A 27,210-nucleotide genomic window follows, 5' to 3' on the forward strand; every position below is an offset into this window, starting at 1 on the left:
GTCAGAGAAACCTAGCAAAAATAGGATGTTCCCTTTGAAATATCTGTTCTACTTTTTAAAGTGAGAAGTCTCTGATCAGAGATAGCATTCAAGAGCGTTGGGGAGTATGGATGGGAAGGGACCCAACGTTAAAATATTGATGAGAGGGGACAGGGGATTCAGGCGCTGAGATGCTGCTTGCTAAATGATGAATTCTGTTGGAACAAATCACTAGCATCATTTCTAAAAGCTGCAATATGTTTGTCGGAAGGTGCAAATTCAAACAGAAGCCGTGCTTCCCTGCAATATACACAATTGTATTTTCACTCCCCCCCCCCCACCAATTTCCCTGCTCTAATAGTCTCCCTGGGTCGAGCAACCAAGCCGGCCTGCTCCCTGGCCTCTTCTGCAACGTTGCTGTGAAACCAGACACTCGCGAGGTGCACATGACCAGCCTGAAGTGACTCTACCTCCCGTCTCTCCATCGGCCTTCCTTACCACTCAGCATCTCCCAGCAAAGCCCTGCGTCAGGCTGGGGGGGGGGGGGGGGGGGAGTGCAAGGTGGAAGTCGGTGCCATCCCATTGTCTCGGCCTCCAGAGGGGCTCATCGAGTGCACTACATCACTGCGCGGTGCCGGCATGCTCTCCAACACATAGCCCCAGCTAACTGCACTCCCACCGTCACGCCTAAATGCAGTCTTACTCTCCCTTTGATACATCTTCCCAGTTTACTTTCCAGCATACTTTGCAACCCTGTAAACTCCAACTTTGATTTCAATCGATGAAATTCACAACTGAAAGGGACACTGGGCGTTTGAAGGACGGAGCCTGTTAAAAAAGAAGAAATACAATAACCCAGAAGACACGAACGAAAATACGCAGTAAGTCCCACCAGCTGAATGGGAGAAGACAGATGAATGCTTTCATCCGGAGATCATTCACCCGATTTGCAACTTACTTCATTCATATCTTAGGCTCCTCTCTGAATTTGGAAAGCCCATCAGACCAGGGTGTGTGTGGGTGGGGGGGTCATTCAGAATCGAGGGGGTAACTGTAGTGGAACCCACGCTCCCAGTGAAACTCAAAGGAAACACAGGTCAGAGGTAGGCATTGTGGTGACTTGGCATTGCCAAATTTACCTGGCAATTTTATTTCTTTCTCACAGTGTCTTTATAAACACAACAGCTGTTTTTTTTTGTGTGTGTAGCTTCTCAGAGTGAAATACCTTTTCGGCCAACCTGGCACTGAAAATAGTGATTAACCCGGAATATCATTATAATTGATACGAGTATCCAATAACCATTCCATATTTTGTCAATAGAGCAGGCATTGATGGGTAAAAAGACAAATTGGTGATTTGTGTTGTTGTTGACTGGGGTGCACCAGTTAAAACAGTCTATTAAAGGAATAGGTTTGTGTCCACAAATACCCCGTTCGGGGGTGGTCAAAGAGCCGATGCGAGTGGCCACTAAATTGCTACCTAGGAACTCGTGAGATCTCTGGAGCAGGACAATCTGATCTGATCAGAGCTTTCAAAACTGAGCAGTGCTTCTCCACCTGGCCAGAAAACTGCACAAAGCCTATTATTTTGTTTAATTGAAGAAGAGAAGAAAAAGCTCCTGAATTAAAACTGGCCACCCGATACTAAATTACCGGAGAAACCAGTAACTCCCCCAACCCCCATAACATGCGGACAGTACGTGACAGCTCCATTTAACACTTAGTCGTTGTGTAGTGGTTTGTTCAATTGCAATTGAGGATAGAAGAATCCTGCTGCGCAGGAGATTTGTGAGCTATCATTTATTTTAAGGAGGATTTTTAAAAAATCAATTGCTTCTAAGTCAAGATCTCTAATCCACTGGTGGTGGTGTACACTCATTCCTCACTTTCCTTGGCGTGTTTGATTGTTGGAGTGTTTGTGGTTAATTCGGAATAAATTATTAGTTTTTTGTCACATGCACATTGTTCCAAACGAAAATTAAGGTGGCTCCATCAAACTCTAGATATCAGACTTCAATTTGGTTCTCGTTTATTAAGCGTAGGTCAAAAGCAAATATTTTGCCCCTGGAACAGTAAGGAACATTTAGTTTCTTTCAACGTGTTCTTTTTTAATAATAACAATCGCTTATTGTCACAAGTAGGCTTCAATGAAGTCACTGTGAAAAGCCCTTAGTCGCCACATTCCGGCGCCTGTTCGGGTTTCTTTTTAATACAAATTCATTTAGAAATTGATACAGTGTAGCAGTTTACTAAATCAGTGTAATTTTGCAACTGAACTTCAAAGGTTCCTGTGATTACACCCTCCCAACCCCCCAAAAATTATATTAGAGGTGCTTCCGTCTGTGAATGTCCATACCTCTCTCTTCCAGTTTGGATGGCCATTTGCTATATTGAGATAAACGAAATGTTCTGCTAACTTTGGGTACTTCTCTCACAGTTTGCCTTTCAAACCAAGCAACCCAAAGGAAAAAAGAACACGTGGACCTTGATTGGGGGGGGGGGGGGGGAATCAAACCGCTCCAGTGAGCAGAAATAATTGTGAAACGCACAGTGCCTCCTAACACAGGCGCAATCTGAGCGCCTAACCAGCACAAAAAAAACCAAATTCCATCCCTACTCTTTTAAGTGTCCTTCTTAAAGGAGAGAGAAAAGTCACCTCAGGATTGTGTAATTATCAGTCAGTTAAGTATGCTGATTTTTTGTTGTTAATTCCAGCTGTTAAAAATTATAGAACCCATTAATTTAAAAGCGCACATATTTCTGAGAAAATGATCATTTTAATAAGTACTTTTTTGTCTAGACTGCCTATCAAAATGAGATCGTGGCGTTTCGAGGGAATGATTGACCTTTGCAGGCAGCGTTCTGTCACTACCTTGAAAATCATTCATTTTAAGTCTTTGGTGCTTTGAAATATGGCAAACAAATTATTGCCAAGTGTTTACTGAAATAATAAACCCAATGGTATAAATCACAGATCTTCTGAGATTCCAGAGTGTCTTTTCATGTGTGCATGTGGTATAAAGACTGGTGTTTTCTTTTTTGTGAATCACTCTAGCTCGCTTTGTAAAATGACTCTTTTGAAAGTGAGCCCCCTCCTCACACGCTAGATAAAGTGGGTGCTTCTTCGCGAAGCAACGCGTTCCCAGGCAGTTAACCCCTCATTGTATCTCCTCACTCACAGTTTTATGATTTGCTTACCGTCCATGAACATTGCGGCCACGTTATTGGGACTTAAGAAATCTCAAACAAAAATATATATGGGGGGAGGGGGGGCTACCTGAAACATACATTTCAAATCATCGCCCACCAAAATAAAACAAAGTGTTGTTTCACCCAACAGTGAAAAGTTAAGCATTAAGACAGGGGAAAAGCTTTGAAGATCAAAATGCTGATCACAATTAGTACAGACCCAGTAGCAGACTAATTAAGCAAAGACAACAGAAGATGAGGGTTTTTTTGTTGCCATTCTGCTCTCGGCTCTGTCTTTGTCTAAAGAGCTGCAGATAATATCTAATTGAGCTAGATTCAAAGTCTGACTGGGGGATTGATCAAGAGGAATGGGAGGGAGTTGGAGGAGGGGGGGGGGGGGGGGGGTTAGTGAGGGGAGGTAGAGGATTGCGTGGAATCTACCAATGCTCGAGTCACTTCTGGCTTTTCTTGAAGTCAGCTTGCATCCCCTGGGTCTAGAGAGAGAGAGGGTTGTGCATGTCTCATTTGGGATAGCGCCTTGCAGAGACTGTATGCACCATCTAACAGCAGGACCCGTCAGTCAGTGCGCGCACACTCCTCTGCCAGAGAAGTCTCCTTTTAAAAGCAAAATGCACTTCACATAGCCTGAAGCACAAGTGGGATGTCATGGAAATATAGACCTTCATCTTCGTTTGAGAGTAGCTCGGTAGAAGTCGAGTTGCCAAGCCCGCCAGAAGTCAGGAGGGAACCCCAAAGGAATCCTTCAACAGGAGAATCGGGGCTGGTACCGCGAGTGTGCTTCTGCTGCTGTTAAACTGTATGGAACAGCAAAGCCATTCTCAGACTGTCGACAGTTCTGCAGAATACCAACAGCTGCAGGGTTAGTTTCTGCCTTGGAGACACACACACAGACATCGGCCTGGGTAGCGGTGAGTAAGTTAGCTCTTGTCTCTTGGTGCATTTGGCTTTTTACACACAGGCCATGTGTAAAATGTTGTTTTGACGCTAAAAAAAACAAACGCACCCCATTTGCGAAATGCGTGTGCAGTCGGTATGTGCTGGTGATATAAGTTGTATCTCCCCAAGCTATGTTAAAAGGTGGGGGGATCACAAATACACTCGAGGGCAGAGCAACTGCTCTATGGCGTGTATTGCAGTCTGAAGTCGTCTTATTTTGGAAGTTCTGATTACGGTTCGAGGTTCACCGACAAAAGGCAGCCATCTCGGTGATAAGAATGAGAAATGGACGTTTAATGCGCCAATCTTCAAAGATAGTGTGAAAAAAAAACTGGCTGGAACAAATGAGCAATTAAACACGCCGAGAGCGCGTTGGAGAGAACTGGATCCTGTTAAGCAAATAAAAAGTTACCGATAATGATTCCGGATGCTCAGTTGCTCTGGAATAGAGATGAAAAAAAAAAGTTACAGCATAACCAAGGTGTGTCAGATAAGTGGGGAGTATTAACACGCACGGGGGGAGGATATGGACTGCATAAGAGTATAGAAGAAAGTCCTATGAGAATATAAAAGCTGCAAATGTGCTTATGCTACACTCGAGGAAAGTAGGGGTATGTATGAGATACTTGAATAGACGAGGAAGCTATGGGGGCAAGAGGAGTGTAAAGTCTACAGGCGTTCTTAATGTCCGTAGACTTGCATAAAAAGATAATCAACATTTCAAAAGAGATGTGTGTAGGGACTGATATGTTTTTGTTGCTCTTAAAAATATTCTTCACGCCTTTACATATCTGAATTCTGACGTTACTCCAAAACAGATTTCTCAGCTTACTTTGGCTTTTGTTTTGTTCTTGATATTAAGCTCCTGAGTCTTGTGAATCGTAAATAACGTGTAAAATGATCATAAGATTTTAAGAGCCCCTTTTCCTGTCAATATTAATAACACACTGTGTGCTGCAATCTAGCAGAATGTTTCAAAAGAGTTTCATTTTCACAATTAAGGTTTTCTGAGGGAAGTTGGGTTTTTTTTATCATAAGAAATGCAGCAAAAACACGTCTTATAGTCTAAAATGGAGTGTATAAAAGTATCATTATTGAAACAAAAACTCACACAGAAATTCTATTAATGTAATCTTCAATCTAAACCAGTTTGTACTTTTAAAAATAACAATATATGGTGTTTAAAGCTAAATAGGCAGAATAGATCTTAAAGTCTCTTCAAACTGTTTTGTGCATTTTCGTCTTTTTCATTTGGACCCAGAAAGATTTTTCTGGACATCAGAAACGTTAAACAAACATCAGCTACCAAGCTGTTTAAAATTTAATTAGCATCGACTGAAACAAAAGGCTAGGATGAGGAGTTAAGAACAAGATGATGCAGACATTTGTTTAATACAGAGGAGGTGAGCCATCCTGAGATACTGAATCTGAAACAATTCTGTTTAAATGTTATATATTTAGACAATCTGGGTTCTTTGTAAGAATAGCTGACATGAGCAATGTTTAAATGCGCTCTTTCAGTGTCAGGGACCTGTGTAATGACTGGACGGCATTACACATTGGGCTGCTGAAAATTTTTATTCTGCCTGCCCAGAAACTCAAAAGCTTTTTGGAATAAAATCCATACTCGATGTACGAATAGACGTTAACCAAAAACTGTTTGTACCAAAAACTATTTGTGCCATTATCTGATCAGTTTGTTGTATGCACGTATATTTGTATTCAAATAGAACAAATAGAACAATATGTTAGATATGAAACAGGGATATTTAATTTCTTGTATTTTGTCATAAACATAAAATTCACAGGGTTATTGGATACATTCTGACCATTTATTGAAACTGCAGAAGCTTTAAAATAAATCCAAAAAAATAAAATCTGATTTGCATTGAATTTACATTCAGTCCGGTCCTTAAACAATGAGCGACAGTTTGGGGACAAAGTATTGTGAAAACTAATGGAGAGTCATAAGAAAGTTGTTACATAACATTCAGGGACCTCATTTAAACCACCTATAGGTCGCTGATCATGTATGTGCGAGATTTTTTTACAGTGTAATTTTAAACATTATATTTGTAAAGTCTTAAAGCGTGGCTCTAAAAGTGAACTGTAGTGGGAATTAAAACAACAAACAGAAATCGTGCAATCTAGTCGCAATTGCCATGGAAAAGCTGTTTCCAGGAGTATTTGTCATGTATTTAAATAATAGGTGTTACCGAGCCATGGAGTTTGGTGTTAACAGAGGAGTCAAGCGTGGAAATATTTGATTTTTGTTTAACGCAAAATAAAATATTTAAGTTGTGGGGGAAGATGTTTGTTAAGAACCAGCACTTCTATAAGAAAGGCTTTAAATGTTCAGCAAACACATAGCTGCTGACAGAGGAGGAAACTCTGAGAAACTGGGGCTCAGCTGCTCGGCTTTTAGTTTGTTTGCTGCACTCCTTAGCTGAAAGATTCAGTCAGAGGACAATCAAAATACAGATAATTCAGCAAGACAAAGGGGTTCTTCTTTCCTTCCTGACTGATCACGCAGCTCCTAATGGATTTTCACCAACACCCTCTTCTAATCAGGTGAATGGAGATAAACTAGATTTAGGCGACAAATAATTATAATGGTGTCTTAATGACAGCGAAAAGGTTCAAATGCGCTGGGCTTAAATTCCCTAGGTTAGCTGCAGTACTCTTGTTTCAGGGCTCTGCTGAAACCGTGGTGACTGGTTGCTTGATGAGGCCATTGACTCAAAACGTGGAAACATTTTTGAAAAAAGAACAAAACATTTCACCTCACTTTGCATTTAAACATTCATTTTAAAAATAAAAGACAGTCTCATACAAGTAAAAATAAAATCAAAACTTATACTGATAACAGTTAAAAAGAGCAAAATAATGGAATCACAAAAGAGATAAATAAATGGTGAGATTTTTAATAATTTTAATACATACACCAGCTACATAAATTCATTAATAGTTCAATGGCACGTGAATAGTAATAAATAAACTGAAAGTTATACTGTATTACATAGAACAAACTCACTTTTGTGTTCTCACTAGCTATGGAATAGATAAACACAATGAGCAACACCAAGACTTTTATTATCTTAATTTCTTCATCCTCCTGATACCTCTTACTCTTTTGTGTCTTGAAATTTGCAGAATAGAGTTTATTTTTCAATGTAGCCCAGAATAGGCCCACATATAAGAATTTTAAATCTGTTCTCTGAGATGGTCTTAGAAACTTTAACTCTATGGGTCTGTTGATTCTATTTTTTAAAAACTGTTTAACACAGCATTGCACATTTTGTGCTGATTCTGTAAATCTTGGTATTGAAAGCACTTTTGCAATTTCACATTTGTCTTTTACAGTAAATGTAGTTAAGAGTGATGTTGCATTCTAACACCCATTTTGTGAGCTCATCTTCCATGAAATAAAAATCATGTGCAATTACTTGCCCGTGACTTAAACAACGACAGTACAGGAGCACAGCGATACACGTATGCGGCACACATTTGCAAAATTACATGCACAATTGAATTTGAGTATAATTGCTCCATATGTGAAATATACTGAGAGTTATGGAGCAAATATATTATGATACTACATACTTTCATGACTTCAGTGCCATCTTGAGACTTCCGCCCATTCACCAGCATTCATGTACTGTTGTGATATTTTTGTAGGCTCTTCACTGATATTTTATTTGTTATTTTTGTAAAATATTTTGCAGGCTAGTTTTACGTTACATATGGGAAAATCTGCTCGTCATTGAAATTAGATAAATTGAACTTTGTACTTTGACATTTTTGTCAAAATTATTGACTGGAAAAATGTTGCAACATTTTGAATCTTCTGCTAAGGGTTGCAATGGAGACAGAACATTTTCATGCTGAATGTAATGTTCCATTGGGCCTTTCCCTTTGGTATTAGTCAGGCGTGCTCTGATAATTTACAAATAGAGGCTACACGTTGGATAAGATTTTGCTTCCCGTTGATAAACTAGACCAAATCATGGACGAGCAGTGAGGTTTTAAGCATTTACTGACGTCAAACCAACCTGGGAGATCAGTTTTGTATTTAAGAGGTATCAATATATCTTTGGTTCCAGTACAACAGCAAGTTGAATTTATATAGCACCTTTAACATAATCAAATGTCCCAAGGTGCTTCACAGAGGAATTATAAAATAGGACACAAGCCATATAAAGAGATATTCGGGTGGATGAAGAGGTAGATTTTGAAGTGTGCCTTTGAAGGAGGAAAAGGTGGCAGAAAGGTTGGGTGGGGGGTGGGATCCTTAGGCAGCTGAAAGGATGGAAATCAAGGGTGCTTAAGAGGCCAGAGTTAGAGGAGAGCAAATGTCCTGGGAGGGCAGGACAAGGAACAAGATCGGGGGAGGACAGGTCATGGAGAGGTTTGAAATCAAGGATGAGAATTTTAAAATCAAGGCATTGCATAACCAGGAGCCAGTGTAGATTATCAAGCACAGGAATGATGAGTGAATAGGACTTGGGGCGAGTTAGAACACAGGAAGGGAGTTTTGGATGACGTCAAGTTTACAGAGGGTAGAATGTTACAGAGGTGGTCTGGGCGATGATGCGGATATATGGTTGAAGGTTCATCCTCCAGTCAAATATAACACTAAGATTGAAAACAGTCTGTTTTAACCTGAGACAGTTGCAAGGGAGAGGGTTGGAGTTGGTGGCTAGCAAACAGAGTTAGTGGCAAAGAGCAAGAACAATAGCATCACTCTCCTCAATATTTATTGGCCAAACATTCTGCTAACCCAAAATTGTGTGTTCGACAATCTGGCATTTACAGACAGCGGAGGGGTTAAGAGAGGTGGCAGTGAGGGAAAGCTGAGTGTCATCATTGTACCATGGTCAGTACCATTTGAAAAAATTCCAAAATTTTATTAAAATTGAAGACAGATGTACCACGGTGCAACCGATATTGGAATTATTGAAGGAGATCACAGTCATAGAAGAAGTTGCATTATTGCATACTACCCTGAACTAAGTTATAAGGGTCCATTAGAATATAACAAAGAGAGTTGGACAATGGGGAGCTGAATAACTGGATCAAGAGGCATTTTACTTGATTTGCAAAGCTCCCGCATATATTATTACTGCACAATAACCAAAGTGGAGGAATCATTCGGCTCAAGACTTTGCGTGGCTTCTTGTTAGCACATTAATTAATTATAGTATGGTTACTAACGGAATGTTTTGTGGTTTTGCATGGATATCCCTAGCATGCAAGTGTTTTTAATTTTAAAATGCATAGGTTGAGATATTTATATAATGAACAGCAATAGTTCTGGGAGAATCCGTAATAATGAGCATTATTTCATTGGCTGTATAGTGTTCCCTGTGTTACAGCAATAGACATACTGCAAGTAATTACACAGACAGCTCTCTCTTGCCTTCTATAAACATTTGAATTTTAATCACTGACAGAGGAACTCCCGCTTACGTGGTTATATACATACTCCCATGTATACAGAGTTGTTTCCTGGGCAGGAGCTCATCTAGGCAGTGTAAACAAGGCGCTACTCGGCTGGAACTGATCCTGAAATTGCTAGTCTGAATCAGAAAGTTGCTATGTAAATGCAGCATTATAATCATATTGCACAGAAATGCTTGGACAACTGCACCATAGATAAATACATTGAACTTGAAACTGTATATAAATATATTTAATATGCAAAGTAAATGTTTGAAAATCTGCACTGAATATAAAAACATTTGCACGCATTCAGTAGTTATATTGAACACAATTATATCAGTAGTTACTTTTAACTATTTAGTAACTTTTATTAGTCACAATGACAAGAAACAAATGGTTGCAGTGTGAAAAAATACACTGGGTTTTACTGTTCATAAATAGAATGTACATGAAATACTTCTAGCTTCACAGTAAATAGACTGACAGTGTGTGCAAAGAGGCTGACAAAAATACACTTACAGTTACATTATAAAAGTATACTGGCAAAACAATACAGTAAGTTCACCAAAATTGCACTTAATAATAATCTTTATTGTCACAAGTAGGCTTACATTTACACTGCAATGAAGTTACTGTGAAAAAGCCCCTAGTCGTCACATTCCGGTGCCTGTTCAGGTACACAGAGGGAGAATTCAGAATATCCAATTCACCCGACAGCACGTCTTTCGGACTTGTGGGAGAAAACTGGAGCACGGGTATGAAACCCATGCAGAGACAGGGAGAACGTGCAGACTCCAGACAGACAGTAACCCAAGCCGGGAATCAAACCTGGAACCCTGGAGCTGTGAAGCAACAGTGCTACCCACTGTGCTACCGTGCTGCCCACAATAGATACATTGACAGTTATACTGTCATCCACATAATGATTATAAAGACAATGGCAGTTATATTTTAGATAGACATAGACATAGAATTTACAGTGCAGAAGGAGGCCATTCGGCCCATCGAGTCTGCACCGGCTCCCGGAAAGAGCACCCTACCCAAGGTTAACACCTCCACCCTATCCCCATAACCCAGTAACCCCACCCAACACTAAGGGCAATTTATCATGGCCAATCCACCTAACGTGCACATGTAGACAGTTACTATACTGTAAGTCTGTTCTTCCACCTGGATCTAAGTCTTGTGGCGAGGGTGGGGAGTGTTTTCCACTGCAGAGAGTGACAGAAATGGGCAGCACAGTAGTACAGTAGTTAGCACTGTTACTTCACAGCTCCAGGATCACAGGTTCGATTTCCGGCTTGGGTCACTCTCTGTGTGGAGTCTCCACGTCCTCCCAGCGTCTGCGTGGTTTCCTCCGGGTGCTCCGGTTTCCTCCCACAGGTCCTTAAAGACTTGCCTGTTAGGTAAATTGGACATTCTGAATTCTCCCTCTGTATACCTGAACAGGTGCTGGAATGTGACCTCTAGGGGATTTTCACAGTGACTTCATTGCAGTGTTAATGTAAGCCTACTTGTGACAATAAAGATCATTAGAAAAAAAGAAAACCATGCCATAACTTCCATCCCTGGCATAATTATTTATGCACCTGGGCATTGTGCGCCATCTTCTGTGGCAGGGCATGCTTTATGGCATGCAAGCCACCACCATATATGGGAGCAATACTTACAAGGTGCCTGCCATTACTGATCCATCATTGAAGAAAGAAGATAGGCTGCCAAGGAAATGGTGAGAATGGAAGATAGACCTCCTCGATAACAATGAGTTGGAAGATCCACCTGATAGATGCTCCCCCACCCAGTCCAGGGTCACTGGCGGCCTCCATCCTGAACTCCGGAGGCAACCGTGACTTTCGCACTTTCGCACGCCACATTTGTCCAGATGTGTTCTGGACTGGCGTGTTTTCCCGCTGGCATTGCAGAGAATCGGGCGTGGGGGTAAGATTTGAGTCAGGCCTTCACCTGAATCCCATTAACAGGATACAAACCGGTTTCACGCTGGCCACCAGTGGGATTACTGATCCACAATGGTGGGCAACATTTCAAGACCCTGCTGTAAATTCACGGCAGTATGAAACTGATTTTTGGGCCATACGCCAAATTCTCTCAAAGCACCCCCACTTAGAACATAGAACATAGAACAGTACAGCACAGAACAGGCCCTTCGGCCCTCAATGTTGTGCCGAGCCATGATCACCCTACTCAAACCCACATATCCACCCTATACCCGTAACCCAACAACCCCCCCCCTTAACCTTACTTTTATTAGGACACTACGGGCAATTTAGCATGGCCAATCCACCTAACTTGCAGGGGCCTGGCCCGCCATTCATCCCACCGGCGGGTGCATGGGAGAAATATGGCCATAGGACCATAGAGGGCGTGATTTAACGGGACTTTGCCATTTGTTTTGGCCTTGGTCAGGCAGCACTTACCTAATTTCCTGCACTGGCGATCTGAGCTCGAAGAGTGCAGGGTAATGCCACCCCGATCTTTCGACCCCATTCAGCACTCCACCGTCGCCTCCGGACCCCAACCCCCCATTGCACCGAACATGCCTCTTAGGATGTCCTCGAGACACCCCTCACCCCACCTGTTAACCCCTGGGCCCAATCCTGGGCACCTTGACCCAGCACGACAGTGCCAAGGTGCCTGGGTGCCAGCGGGAGTGCAGGGTACCAGCCTGCCCAGAGTCCGACCATCCAGGTGTCACTAGTGGCCAGGGAGACCATATTCTCGCGCCCCCCCCCCCCCGGCCACCCAGGTGTCGTTGTGCCTGGTCCACGTTTGTGCAAACCAGTGCTCAGCGGCGTTTTGGCGAGGTCTCCCAGGTGAGGCCATTGGTTCCCAGACGCCGGGAAAATCCTGTGTGGACATATTTAAATGAGCCTAATGGTTCATTTAAATATATTAATCCGGATCTTGCCTAGCGATGGCGAGATCCATATTGCGATATCTCGCGAGGGATTTTAAGGGTTGCGAATCTTGCGAGAGTCGGGCATGACAAGGCCATTAAATCATGCCCAGAATCATCAGAGCACAGAAGAAGGTTATTTGACCCATCACTGTATAACTGACCAGTCACTCCCATTCCCCCACTTGTTCCATGTAATTTATTTACCTCAAGTGCCTGTCCAATTTACTTTAAAGTGTAATTTAATAAAGCATAAAAATAAATGCGTAAACATTTACACTGAACATAGATATTGACCTTATTCAATATGATTATTATACATAAATGCAGAGGCAAAAATACATTTACAGTTATACACAATACACAGAAATAAACATTCTGATGATTCTTAATTAATTAAAAAAATGCAGGCAGCCGAACTGGAAGGGCCATCGACCTGAATTGTTCTCCATCGACGCTTCCTGACCTGCTGAATATTTCCAGCTCTTTTTTGTTTTTAATCTCATTTTCAGCAGCTTCATAATTTTGCTTTTGTGCTGCTAGTTGTGACTGTGCTTTGGTAGATTGAACTAAATCAGTACATGTATCAAATAAGCAGGCTGCTTCTCGCAATTCAAAATTTGGGGTTCTGCTGTCGATGATTGATATGTGAAGTTAACATCAGTAAGCAGCATCACAACATTGCTTTTGTCAGGTGCTAAGAATTTTCTGCTGACAGACATCAGGAGCACAAGGTGCTGGCTGCTCACGGGTGCTGGGTTGTACCATCGGTGTTTGCACAAACACTAACTCCAGGAGACGATTCAACTCCTTAAATTCCGACTCCAAAATATTTCCACTTTAATCTGCAAGAGTGTGATGTGCATTTCTTATCATTATAATAGAGTCAACGCCAGTTATTAAATATATAGAAATTAGTGCTGACCATTTAATACAGGCATAAGAGTGGTATATGGAAGTGAGTAATTGGTATTTATTGGGTACATCGGACTGGATACATTTTATTGAATGTCAAGAACTATTTACAAAGTGTAAAGAAGCCAATGATTCTTGCTATTGGCTGATGGTTATTTATTGAGGAGATAGGAGTGAGCAACAGGTATTGCATGCTGACACAAAAACAGAAATGAAATTAAATGAAAATTGCTTAATGTCACAAGTAGGCTTCAAATGAAGCTACTGTGAAAAGCCCCTAGTTGCCACATTCCGGCGCCTGTTTGGGGTGGCTGTTATGGGAATTGAACCGTGCTGCTGGCCTGCCTTGGTCTGCTTTCAAAGCCAGCGATTTAGCCCTGTGCTAGACAGCCCCTACTAATATACAGAATATACTGGACAACCCCAGCAGGCCTGACAGCATCTATGGAGAGAGAAGGGAGCTAACATTTCAAGTCAACATTTTGTTCAGCATATGTGGAAAGAGAAGGGAGCTAACGTTAAGTGACTCTTGAGTCACCCAGACTCGAAACTTTAGCTCTCTTCTCCCTCCACAGATGCTGTAAAGGGGCTGGTTTAGCACACTGGGCTAAGTCCCTGGCTTTATAAAGCAGACCAAGGCAGGCCAGCAGCACGGTTCAATTCCCGTACCAGCCTCTCCGAACAGGCACCGGAATGTGGCGACTAGGGGCTTTTCACAGTAACTTCATTGAATCCTACTTGTGACAATAAGTGATTTTCATTTCATTTAAAAGCCTGCTGAGATTACCCAGTATTTTCTCTTTTTGTTTTGGAGTCCAGCGTCCGCAGTGATTTTCTTTTATCATTTTTTAAAAAAAAATTATGCTGACTATGTGCAGAGGAATGGGTGACAGCATGGCACATTTAATAAGTATATACCAGCAGGTGGAAAACTGTACCCAATGTTCAGGGCAGCCTCTTTTTTTTCCCCCTTGCAACAATTAAATAGTTGTATGCAGGCTGTTTGAAGGTATCCTAGGGACCTCTGAGCCTCTACATTGGCAATATCTCTCACAATGTGATTTCTCACCATCTGTCGAGCTAACTATGCTATATATAAATATAGTTGTTTTTGTTTCTGTGCCTGAAGGAATCCATTAGCTTCAATTGTGAATGCTGAGTTCGTTTTCAGGGCAATAAATCTATATGCGTTAAAAAGAAGTTACTTTTCCAAAGAGGAAAAGGCAATCATTCTGATCGGCATTTTCAGTAACTACAATAAGGGTCTTTTTAAATTGGTAAGTGTCGCGACAGTGTACTGAGTTTAAACTCCCGAACAATGAAGTTAGATTGAATTACAAGTGAACCTTTTTCACGAAGGATTCAAAAACCCACCCTCATTAGAGCGCTGGACTAGTTTACTGATGCTGCATTTACCATATGCACAAGTTAAGGAATCAAAATTAAAGCATTCATGTCGATGAAAGCTTTAATGTCGGGCCAGAATTTGCTGGAGTGAGGCTTCTTGCGACTGGCTCATTTTGTCAGATCTTTTCCTGCACACTTCAGCTAGAAAAACTGTTTGCATAGAAAGTGACTAGGAGTGAGAGCTGGTAATGGTGCAAGATCAATGGGGCATCTGGGACATTGGTGAACAACAGCACCAGTCGTCTAACTCCTCAACTAAGGACAGAGAAAGAAACCGAGGAACAAATAGAGGTGAAAATAGGGTGAATTAGAATCACATCAGCCAAACAAAGCCAAGTAAAGAGGGAAATAAAGATTGGATGTGGTGGGGGAAAAAAAGAGACCGAGGAAAAGGAAGAAAAACCTCTCGAAACAATTTGCTATCTGCGGAAATGAGACTCCACAGTTTCGGCTGTTCCCTTTCTGGGTTTCTGAGGTGGGGTAGAATTGCAGGAACCATAATCTCAACGTTAAACGGGTCTTTGTATCATTAAGTACAAGCCCTGATGTTCTGTGGTGAACATTCTAACAGCAAACATTTCTTAACTCATGTGTAGGTTGACAGAGATTCTAGATTCCATGTGACAAATGGCAGACGGTGCAAATCATCCAGCTACTGGTGCTGTATCTCTTGCTTGGCACGAATCATTACATTTTCTTTAATAACAATGTACACATTTATTTTGTTCTTATTTCCCCAGTAAACCATTGTATTTATTTGATTTGATTTATTATTGTCACATGTATTGGTATACAGTGAAAAGTATTGTTTCTTGCATGCTGTACAAACAATGCATACCATACATAGGGAAGGAAGGAGAGACTGCAGAATATAATGTTACAGTTACAGCAAGTGTAGAGAAAAGATCAAATTAATACGAGGTAGGTCCATTCAAAAGTCTGATGGCAGTAGGGAAGAAGCTGTTCTTGAGTCGGTTGGTACGTGACCTCAAACTTTGGTGTCTTTTTCCTGACGGAAGAAGATGGAAGAGAGTATGCCCGGGGTGCGAGGGGTCCTTAATTATGCTGGCTGCCTTTCCGAGGCAGCGTGAATTGTAGACAGAATCGATGGATGGGAGGCTGGTTTGCATGATGGATTGGGCTACATTCACGACCTTTTGTAATTTCCTGTGGTCTTGGGCAGAGCAGGATCCTTACCAGGCTGTGATACAACCAGAAAGAATGCTTTCTTTGTTGCATCTGTAGAAGTTGGTGAGGGTCTTAGCTGACATGACAAATTTCCTTAGCCCTCTGAGAAAGTAGTGTCGTTGGTGGGCTTCCTTAACTATAGTGTCGGCATGGGGGGACCAGGACAGGCTGTTGATGATCTGTACACCTGAAAACTTGAAACTCTCGACCCTTTCTACTTCGTTCCCATTGATGTAGATAGGGGCATGTTCTCCACTACCCTTCCTGAATCAGAGAGATTATTGTCGTCGCACCAGTTCACCAGATTCTCTATCTCATTCCTGTACTCTGTCTCGCCATTGTTTGAAATCCGACCCACTACCGTGGTTTCATCAGCAAATTTGAAAATCGAGTTGGAGGAGTGTGTCCAAAAAGGTTAGGTGTGGTTACTGGGTTACGGGGATAGGGTGGAGCTGTGGGCTTAAGTGGGGTGCTCCTTCCAAGGGCCGGTGCAGACCTTAGGGGCTGAATGGCCTCTTTCTGGACTGTAAATTCTATGATTCCATGGTTGTCAGATCAGCAAGTTCCTCAGGCTAATGGTAATACCAATTCTAGAATATAAAGTACTAGCAAACTTGTGGAACTCATTATTTAAAATGGGCTGGTTTAGCACTGGGCTAAATCGCTGGCTTTGAAAGCAGACTAAGGTAGGCCAGCAGCACGGTTCAATTCCTGTACCAGCCTCCCCGAACAGGCACCAGAATGTGGCGACTAGGGGGCTTTTCACAGTAACTTCATTTGAAGCCTACTTGTGACAATAAGCGATTTTCATTTCATTTCATTTCAAGCACTGTGCTCAAAAAACAATTTGTTTTGACTTTCAGGGGAACCGTAAGCCCGTCAGCTTTGCATTGGTAAAGGCTGAGCTTCCAGGAGTCACAACGCAAGATAAATAATTAATATTCATTTTGAAGGGCAATTTAAATTACGGACAGCCACAATGGACTTGAAAAGATGAACTAAAAAAAGAAAATGCTGGAAACCAGCAAGTTAAGCAATATCTATGGAGGGGGAAATCGAGTTGAGATTTGTACCGGCCGGCTGGGGGGATGGACGGGCCTGTAACATAGTGGGAAGCCTTGTTGGGAAGCAGTCCCGCCATCAGGGATGTTTCCCAGTGGCTGGCTGTGAGGCACATTGGTTTCCTACACCTGGGAGTCGATTTTCATAACTAAGGGGTTTATTATGGGCCAGTTTACAGAGCTGCCAGTATTTTGACAAAAGCAGAGTGACCTCTCCCTTCACAGAGAGGTCACCATCTTCATAGGGGAACCCTCTGTGTCAGCCCAAAGGGCCATTGGGGCTGGAGGCTCCATGACCCAAAGAAGGGAAATTTCAACCCAATATTTCAGGTCCATGTATTTTCATCAGATGACAGATGCCAGAACAAATAGCGAGCCCAAGAGTTGTCTAATCGAGGTCTTTGAGGGAGGGGACACAGCACTTTAGTAAAATAGGGACACAGCTTACTATAGTAACGTAACCAAGACAGAGGCAGTTCAGCCATGTCGAGTTTCAAGGGAGTAAGGTGAAGCTGGATGGCCTGTACTTAATGCCAGAAGCATTGTAAGGCTGATGAGTTAAGGGTGCAGATTGCCATGTGGAATTGTGATATTATTGCCATCACAGAGATGTGGTTGAGGGAGGGGCAGGATTCGGGGGTGTAGGGGAAGGTACAAAAGAGAAGGTGGTGTTGCATTATTAATCAAGGAGTCAGTTACTTCAGTAAGGAGGGGCGATATCTTGGAAGGTTCTTCAAATTGAGACTTTGTGGATAGAGCTTAGGAATGACAAGGAGATAGTCACATTGCTGGGGGTATATTAGAGGCCCCCAAACACTCAGCGGGCAATAGAGGAGCAGATATGTAGACAGTTCACTGAGGTGTGTAAAGATAAGAATAATAGGGGAATTATATTAGCAGATCTCAACTTCCCCAACATAAATTGGGATAGTCACAGTGTAAAGAGTTTAGAGAAGATGGATTTCTTGAAACTGTATTCAAGAGAGCTTTTTATATTAATATGTAGAAGGTCTGACAAGGGCCAGTGCAGTGCTGGATCTAACTCTGGGGAACAAAGTTGCACAGGTGTTCAAGGTGGCAGTGGGGGAGCATTTTAGTGATGGGAGTACCAGAGGATTAGAGGACAGCTGATGCGGTTCTGCTTTTCAAGAAGTGAGGTAGAAATAAACCAGGAAATTACAAACCAGTGAGTCTCATGTCATACGTAGGGAAACAATTGGGAAAATTCTGAAGGAGGGAATTAGGACGCGATCCAATTGCCTCACTGCCCCTGAATGTCAGCTCGTGCTGGCGTGGCGGATAAAAGCCAGAGACTCCATCCACGGGATCTACCTAGCTCGCAATACCTTGCGAGATCTAATGTAATCTTGCCAGATGTTGCAATATAAATACCGCCCATTGTGGATGGGATCACTTTTTGGCAACTCTTCATATTAAAGTGAGACAGCTCGTCACCTTAATATGCAGATTCCCGAGGTACCTGAAGCTTTGGGATCTATCCCCTTTGCTTTAGAGACCTCAGGCGAGCGCCGTTTGGTGCAGGTCTCCATAAATGGGGACCTGATGGAATGGCACTCGTGGGGGTCTCTCAGAGAATCCCCAGCTGCATGCCCTTGAGCAGGGTGGTGCCCTGGCACTGCTGGTGCCACTTGGGCACCCTTGCAGTGGCAATGTCAAGATGCCCAGGTAGCACTGCCAGCTGGCATGGGCACTGCCATGGTGCCAGGTTGGCACTGCCAAGGTGTAAGCTGGCATTTTTTTGCATGCATGCGATCAGGCTTGGGGGGGGGGGGGGTGCTGTGTGGGGATAGTCACATTGCTGGGAGTGTATTAGAGGCTCCTAATTAGAGGTCCCTGAAAGAACTCCCAGAGTGCATTCAGGCTAGGGGGAGGTCAGGGATCCCTTTGGGGTCTCGGAGATCAGGACACGATTGAAAAATGATGTCCTGATCTCGCGCTACACTGGGGACTTCTGAAGAGCGGAGCTCCTCAGTGTACAGAACGGAGCTATGTACGTCCTTGTCCGCATGTTCCCCACTGAGGCCCCTGAAACAACCCGAGTCATGTTGTTGTATAGCCATGTGTTTCTCAGCACTGTGGGCAACAAGAAACATGCGGCTAAAATCGCTATGGAACATTGTTCCCAATTAGTTGAATTGCGCCCTTAATCTTCACTTGAGGCAAGGTTTGATCAGGGGCAGTCAGCATGGCTTTGTTAGAGGGACGTCATGCCTAACAAATTTGACTGAATTTTTCAAGGAGGTGATTGGGTGTGTCGATGAGAGTAGTGTAGTTGATGTAGTTCATATGGATTTCAGCAAAGCCTTTAATAAGGTCCCATGTTGGAGACTGATAAAGGAAGGTAAAAATGCATGTGATCCAGGGTAACGTGGCAAGTTGGATCCAAAACTGACTTAGTGGTAGGAGACAGAGGGTGATGGTAGAAGTCTGTGTGCGTGTTTGTGTCCAGCGGCGTATCACAGGGATCAGTGGTAGGTCCCTTATTGTTTGTGATGTATATAAACAATATAGATGAGAATGTTGTGGGGATGGAAGAAAGTTTGTGGATGACATGAAGATTGGCAGGGTGGTTCATAGTGAGGAAGAAGATCTGAGGTTGCAGGAAAAAAAGACGGGTTGGTCAGATGGACAGATCAGTGGCAGATGGAATTTAACCCTGAAAAGTTTAGAATTTGGTAGGAGTAACAAGACAAGGGAGTACCCGATGAATGGCAGGGCACCAGGAAGCTCCGAAGAACAGAGGGATCTGATAGCTGGTCCACAGATCCCTGAAGGTGGCAGGACAGGTTAATAGGGTAGTCAAGAAGGCATACGGCACACTTGCCTTCATCAGTCGTGGCATAGATTATAAGAGCAGGAAAGTTTTATGCTGGAGCTGTTTGATTAGACCACAGCTGGAGTTCTGCGTAAGATTATGAGGAGTATGGACATGGTGTTTAGGAAGTCTTTGTCCCTCTTAGTTGAAGTATCAAAAACAAGGGGGCATAATTTTAAGGTGAAGAGCAGGAGGTTTAAGGGAATTTAAGGAAAAGTCTTTTCACTCAGAGGGTTGTGGGAGCCTGGGAGGGCAGTGGAGGTGGGAAACCTTGCAACCGTTAAAATGTATGTGGATGAGCACTTCAAATGTCACAACATTCAAGTCTATGGGTCAAGTGCTGGAAAGTGGGATTAGTGTAGATTTAGTGTAGTTTTCTTGATGTAGACTCGACAGACCGAAGGGCTGCTTTTGTACTGTATGGCTCGATGACTCTGTGCACCACTAAATAGCAGATTTTATTAGGAAACAAATGCAGTGGATGTCATATGACTAGGTTTAGGATAGGTGTTGAATAAGATGGTCCATTGTTGATGTAACTGAAGTACTCGGTATTTAAAGGTGTTAGCAGCATGAATAAAAAAGTAAAAGAAGAAAATGCTGAACATACTCAGCACATCAAGCAGCATTTGGCAAGTGGGAAACAGAATTATGTTTCAGGTCATTGACCTTTGATAAGAATCTGGATAAAGGATAAAGAAATACAGTAGTGGTTAATGGGTGTGCGCAACCTTCCTCGTTCTTCAGAATTCCCATTAACTGGTACCCATCTGGATTTGGGCACGATATAAAAATTTGCAGAGGCAAAAGAAAAAGAATGCAAATGACCTAAGGAGGACACAAATAAGATAGATTAGGAAGATAAATGGCAGATGAAATTTAATGAGGAGAAATGGGGAGTGGTACTTTTTAGGAGGAGCAAAAGAAAGGAAAACATCTAGTAAGTGGGAATAGTTGAAAAAGAATCAAAGAGCGGTGAGGCTTAGGGCTTCAGATGCACAAACCTTTAAGATTAGGAGGGCAGTTTAATAAGCTGTATTTGGATTTACAAATCGGGGAATCCAATACAAATGTAAAAAGGTAATGCTCACGAACACAAAACAAAACAATGTATAGATTGAAGCTAGCGTTTTTTGTCGGTGTTCAGTGTCCTATTTAGAAAGGGTGCTGTGGCCAAAATAAAGTACAAAAGATAGGTTTGCATACATATAATATCATTCACAACCTCAGCAAGTCCCAAAGCACTTTACACTCATTGAAGTGTTTTTGAATTATTTCTGTTGTAATATAGGGAAACAGCAGTCAAATTTCACATACCAAGTAAAAACAGACAATGCTGAAAAATCTCAAACAATCTGCCAGCATGCATGGAGAGGGAAACAAGAATTAACATTTTGTGTCTGTATGACTCTTCTCCAGAGCTTGCACATAGCAAGGTCTCACAAACAGCTAAAGTACAATGATAAGGTAATCTTTTTAATGATGTTGATTGAGAGCCACAGGAGACACGGAGATGAAGGTTTGAACAGATTTATTCTTAACTCAAAAGTAAAGCCATGCCGCAGCACACAACACAAGTGTCCCAGCCCAGAACTAACCCGGTCCAGTCTGACATGGCATTTAAAGGGCTCGGTAACGGGTCCCCGCTGGCCCGTTACCATAGGAACTCAAACCCCACAAGCTCAATGGGAAGATCGACGAGTGATTTGACCATGGTCCTCGTGAGGGTTATCACACTTTACTTTTCCAAATTTAAAGTACCCAATTCACTTTTTCCAATTAAGGGGCAATTTAGTGTGGCCAATCCACCCACCCTGCACATCTTCGGGTTGTGGGTGAGCGAAACCCACACAAACACGGAGAATGTGCAAACTCCACATGAGTGGAGTGTGCAAACTCCAGAGCCGGGATCGAACCTGGGACCTTGGCGCTGTAAAGCAGCATTGCTAACCACTGCGCCACCGTGCTGCCCTAGGGTTATCACACATGCCATTATTCTTGGAAACAGTGCATGGATCTTTTACATCAAACCGAGAAAACAAGCAGGGCCTCTATTTAACATCTCATACAGGGTAGTTTCTAGGGGAGAGGGTAGAGTTTCAGACGTCTACAAGGAACTAATGGGAGCTGAAGATACGCAGACCGAGGACCTGAAGCTTAAGTGGGAGGAGGAGCTCGGGGGGGGATCTGGAGGACGGTATTTGGGCAGAAGCCCTGAGCAGAGTAAACACGATCGCAACATGCGCCAGGCTCAGCCTGATCCAGTTTAAGGTCGTGCACTGGGCCCACATGACGGTGGCCTGGATGAGCAGATTCTTCGGGCTGGAGGACAAGTGTGCTAGATGCGCCGGAGGGCCGGCTAACCATGTACACATGTTCTAGTCGTGCCCTAAACTCAGGGGTTATTGGCAGGGATTTGCAGATGTCATGTCCCGGGTGTTGAAAACTGGGGTGGTAATGAGCCCGGTGGTGGCAATCTCTGGGGTTTCGGAGGACCCGGGAGTCCAGGAAGAGAGAGAGGCCGACGTTCTGGCCTTTGCTTCCCTGGTAGCCCGGCGACGAATACTGTTAGCCTGGAGGGACTCAAAGCCCCCGAGGGCTGAGGTATGGCTATCGGACATGGCGAGCTTTCTTGGCCTAGAGAAAGTCAAGTTTGCCTTGAGAGGTTCACTACTAGGGTTCGCCCAAAGGTGGCAGTCATTTATTGACTTCTTCGCAGAGGAGTAAGCGTCAGCGAGAGGTGGAGGGGGGGGGGGGGGGGGGGGGGGGGGCAAGGGTGGAGTAGAATAGAATAGGGGGATATTGAGACAGGTCCATGCATGAACAGAGCCGTGGTTTGCACTATGTTTAATTTGTAATTTGTGTCTTTTTTTTGTACTGTACAATGTTACTTTTTCAATATGCCTAAAATACCTCAATAAAATTGTTGGTTTAAAAAAAAAGATTAACATCTCATGTTCGAGAGTGCATTCAACAATGCAGCTCTCTTGGTACTACGTTGGACCATCAGCCTTGATTGTTGTGCTGAATTCCTAGACTGGGATTTGAACCTACAACATTCTGACTCGGGGGACACTGATAGAACTGTTAGAAATATGAGGCATGTTGTTAAGTTCAGCAGTGGGAATCTATTTCATTGGTTAATGAGTGATGAACTAGAGGATGAGAATTTTAATGAAATTATTCACGAATAATCAATTATTCATCAAATAAATGAGAAGATATTAGGAGAAGATCATTTTTTTTGGAGGTTTAGAACATAGAACATAGAACAGTACAGCACAGAACAGGCCCTTCGGCCCTCAATGTTGTGCCGAGCAATGATCACCCTACTCAAACCCACGTATCCCCCCTATACCCGGAACCCAACAACCCCCCCTTGACCTTACTTTTTTAGGACACTACGGGCAATTTAGCATGGCCAATCCACCTAACCCGCACATCTTTGGACTGTGGGAGGAAACCGGAGGACCCGGAGGAAACCCACGCACACACGGGGAGGACGTGCAGACTCCACACAGACAGTGACCCAGCCGGGAATCGAACCTGGGACCCTGGAGCTGTGAAGCATTTATGCTAACTACCATGCTACCATGCTGCCCTTTATAAGGATATGGAATGGCCTACCATGAATTCTTCATGAAAGAAAATCCGCAATAGCTTATAGAAAAAAAGGAAGTGGATAAGTATTTGAAAAATAATTTTTTTAAAAGGGCACAGTGAAAGCAGGAGAATTGACTTGGCAACTCACCAGGTTCTTTCTATGTCACCTTCCAAGCCTGTAACATCCATCACCTACAAGGGCAGCAGATGTATGGGAACACCAGTACTTGCAAGTTCCCTTCCAAGCCGCACACCATCCTGGCTTAGAAATATATTGCCGTTTGCGAGCCTGGGGGAGTTGGAAGAGAAATTTGGGCTCCCGCCGGGAAACATGTTTAGATATCTGCAGGTAAAGGCATTTGCTAGACGGCAGGTGGAGGGATTCCCTGCGCTCCCCGCGAAGGGGGTGAGTGACAGGGTGCTCTCGGGGGTCTGGGTCGGGGAGGGGAAGATATCCGATATCTACAAGCTTATGCAGGAGAAGGAAGAGGCGTCAGTAGAGGAGCTGAAAACGAAGTGGGAGGGGGAACTGGGGGAACAGATCGAAGACGGGACATGGGCTGATGCCCTGGAGAGGGTAAATTCTTCCTCCTCGTGTGCGCGGCTTAGCCTCATCCAATTCAAGGTGCTGCATAGGGCCCACATGACTGGGACGAGGATGAATAGGTTCTTTGGGGGTGAAGATAGGTGTGCCAGGTGCTCGGGGAGTCCAGCGAACCATGCCCATATGTTCTGGGCATGCCCGGCATTGGAGGAGTTCTGGAAGGGGGTGGCGAGGACGGTGTCAAGGGTGGTGGGATCCAGGGTCAAGCCAGGATGGGGACTCGCGATCTTTGGGGTTGGGGTAGAGCCGGGAGTGCAGGAGGCGAAAGAGGCCGGTGTGCTGGCCTTTGCGTCCCTAGTAGCCCGGCGAAGGATTTTGCTACAGTGGAAGGACGCGAGGCCCCCAAGCGTGGAGACCTGGATCAATGACATGGCGGGCTTTATTAAGCTTGAGAAGGTTAAATTCGCCCTGAGAGGATCGGTGCAAGGGTTCTTTAAACGGTGGCAACCTTTCCTCGACTTTCTGGCTCAACGATAGGGTACTGGGACAGTAGCAGCAGCAACCCGGGGGGGGGGGGGTGTGGGGTGTGGGGTGGGGGGGGGGGGCGTTGATTATGTTAGCTTATTTTATTTAAATTTGATTTATCTAATTTTAATTTATGGTTAAGTTCTCTTGTTTGGGGGGGGGGGTGGGGGAATGTGATACATGTGATGTTACGGTATGGGGGGAATTGTGGGTGTTATGGGGCTGTTAGTTGCATATTACTGCTTTTTGCTATACTTTTTGTTATATTTTCTGCAAAAAATTCCAATAAAAAAATTTAAAAAAAAAAAAAAAAAAAGAAATATATTGCCGTTCCTTCACTGTCGCTGGGTCAAAATCCTGGAACTCCCTTCCTAACAGCACAGTGGATGTACCTGCGCCTCATGGACGGCAGCAGTTCAAGAAAGCAGCTCCTCACCACCTTCTCGAGGACAATTAGGTATGGGCAAAAATGATGGCCCAGCCAACAATACCCACATCCCGTGAAATGATTTTTAAAAAAGGACCATTTGCACAGTTCTTTCAGAGAGCTCCAAGCTGGACCATTTTGAGAGAACTTGCCTTTCGCAATCTTGATGTTTCAAATGCTTTACCACCAATTCAGTTCTTTTGATATACTGACTGCTGTGGTGTAATTGGCATGCTGCATCAATATAAATTCAATGATTCTATGAACTTACTGAACAGAAACGTCAAATGATTTGCTGGTAAACAATTGGGAGATAATCCGTTACAATTGTGGTGAGTCAAATAAGATTATGAGTCAGTATTTACATGGCTGCACTGTGGCCTTAAAGGGACATTGTCTTCATGGGAGTTATTTGCCAACTTCTTTTTTTTGTTTCGAAAGAGAGGAAAGGTAATTATTTCCATGAGTGATGACATCATGTGCAATTGATATCATTGCCATAATTTATGTAATTGATTAGAGTGGGTTATCAAAGACTTTTTCATGAAGGCAACGTCCCTTTAACTTAAAGCAGCTGTGCTTTGCTGGAAAGCCAGTTAACATTCTGACTGGTTTTTTTTGGACAGAGCCATCAGGAGCAAGTGAGCTTGGTGCAAATGCATTGTATTCACTGACCAATCAGACCAATCCTCATGTGAACTGCATTCAGCTCAATGGCTGCCAAAACCTAAATGTCATACAGTAAGAGGTTGAAAAGTCACTGGTGTGTCTTATACTGCATTTAGCTTCCAATGCTGTAGAAATTATGCCAATCACATTGTATGTCAGTTTCTACCAAGTTGGGTCCACATTTAAACAGCATGCAAAGCTTATAAGTTGCCACCTATGCGCTATTATCAGGAGCGACTATCTCTTAGTTGCTGGGAAAAGACTATACAGGCCAAAGAGATGGAACTTTGTGAACTAGGCCAGGCTACTTTAAGACAAAGCATGCTGCAGAAGTAAAGGCAAAAGTGGTTGTCTCTTCCTCAAGCATCTGTGTTGTTATTGAAAATGGTGCTGCCGTTGTTTGGTTTTTCTTCTCTCTTTTTTCTACTGAGTTCAGGGCTGACATTGGTCACAACACATCAAAGCAAAATGTATGTCCATTCCTGCTTGTAACATTATAGACAATGAGTGATGGTCATTTATGCCCTCTCCCTTAACTACAACGACACTGAAGACGAACTTCAGAGCCTTAGTGAATAGAGGGTTTCATGGAGAATTGGTTAAAAATCTTAAAAATGTAAAACATAGAAATCAGGGAAGATGGGAAATCTCTCCATAAGTGAACAAATATTTCCTTTGATAATACTTAAGATTTGTGACAATTCAGATGAATAGAGCCCTGTTAACAACATTCCATTAAAAGCAATTAATTTAATAGTTATATGCACCATGACAATTTTGGAGGATTTCATTTCTATTCATGTTCCATTAACTCATCATCAGCCCAATGTAAATCGCTGCGCACACAACTAATTGACTACAAGAAAAAATGGTCTTGTCAAGTTGTTCTGATATGAATCCCCCCAGAAAAACCGCAGGGAGACTAAAAAACCAGACTAAACATCCATTTACAAAACTGCTACTAACTAAAGGTTGATGCTATCAATCGTTACGAACATCCTTCTCTGCACTGCAGCCCTGAGATATACAAAGGAAGTGGTATGTGTTTCATAGTAAAAGTAAGTCACAAAGGAAATAGATTTCAAAAAGATGAGAAAGAGCTTTAGATGTGGTTAAATCAATACACAATGTACCATAGGTAATGCATCTCAAAATTACACATTGAACATTGGGTTGGGCTTCTAATTCTCCTCTAAAACTTTAAGAGGTGTTATAGTACTGGAGTAAAACATAAGACTATTACGTTTAAGGAAAGAGTAATCTTAAGAGTCACACACTTGGAAATTGTTTTTGATAATGAAATTAGGGAATAAATAGTTGAATTACAATTGGATGACTCAGCTTTGGAAATAAAGGGCTGGATTCTCTGTTTTGGGGACTAAGTCCCCACACTGTCGTGGAAACGGTGGTCTTTTACGGCAGGAAAACTGGCGTCAAAAGGCCACCCATTCCCCATTTTGCTGGTGGCTAGCAGGGAGGCAGCATAGAGCTCTCAGCTATAGCTGCTGATACGGCCCCCAGCACATCCGGTTCAGAGGCTGCGCATGCGCACGG

At 43.1% G+C, this 27,210-nt stretch overlaps 1 protein-coding gene across 3 annotated transcripts in view; it reads left to right on the forward strand.

The window, feature by feature from the left end:
* Positions 1-3,640: 3,640 nt before the first annotated feature.
* LOC119969645 (eyes absent homolog 2-like) overlaps positions 3,641-27,210 on the forward strand; it is a 293,262-nt gene continuing 269,692 nt past the window's right edge. For 2 of the 3 annotated variants that reach the window (XM_038803556.1, XM_038803558.1), the window contains exon 1: positions 3,641-4,097. The gene's annotated coding sequence lies outside the window, so the exon portion shown is untranslated. Of the gene's footprint in view, positions 4,098-4,715; positions 4,737-27,210 lie in introns of those variants that run through there. The other variant, XM_038803557.1, reaches the window with a different exon arrangement.

This window comes from Scyliorhinus canicula, chromosome 7, assembly GCF_902713615.1.
Source record: "Scyliorhinus canicula chromosome 7, sScyCan1.1, whole genome shotgun sequence".
NCBI classification, from domain to species: Eukaryota; Metazoa; Chordata; class Chondrichthyes; order Carcharhiniformes; family Scyliorhinidae; genus Scyliorhinus; species Scyliorhinus canicula.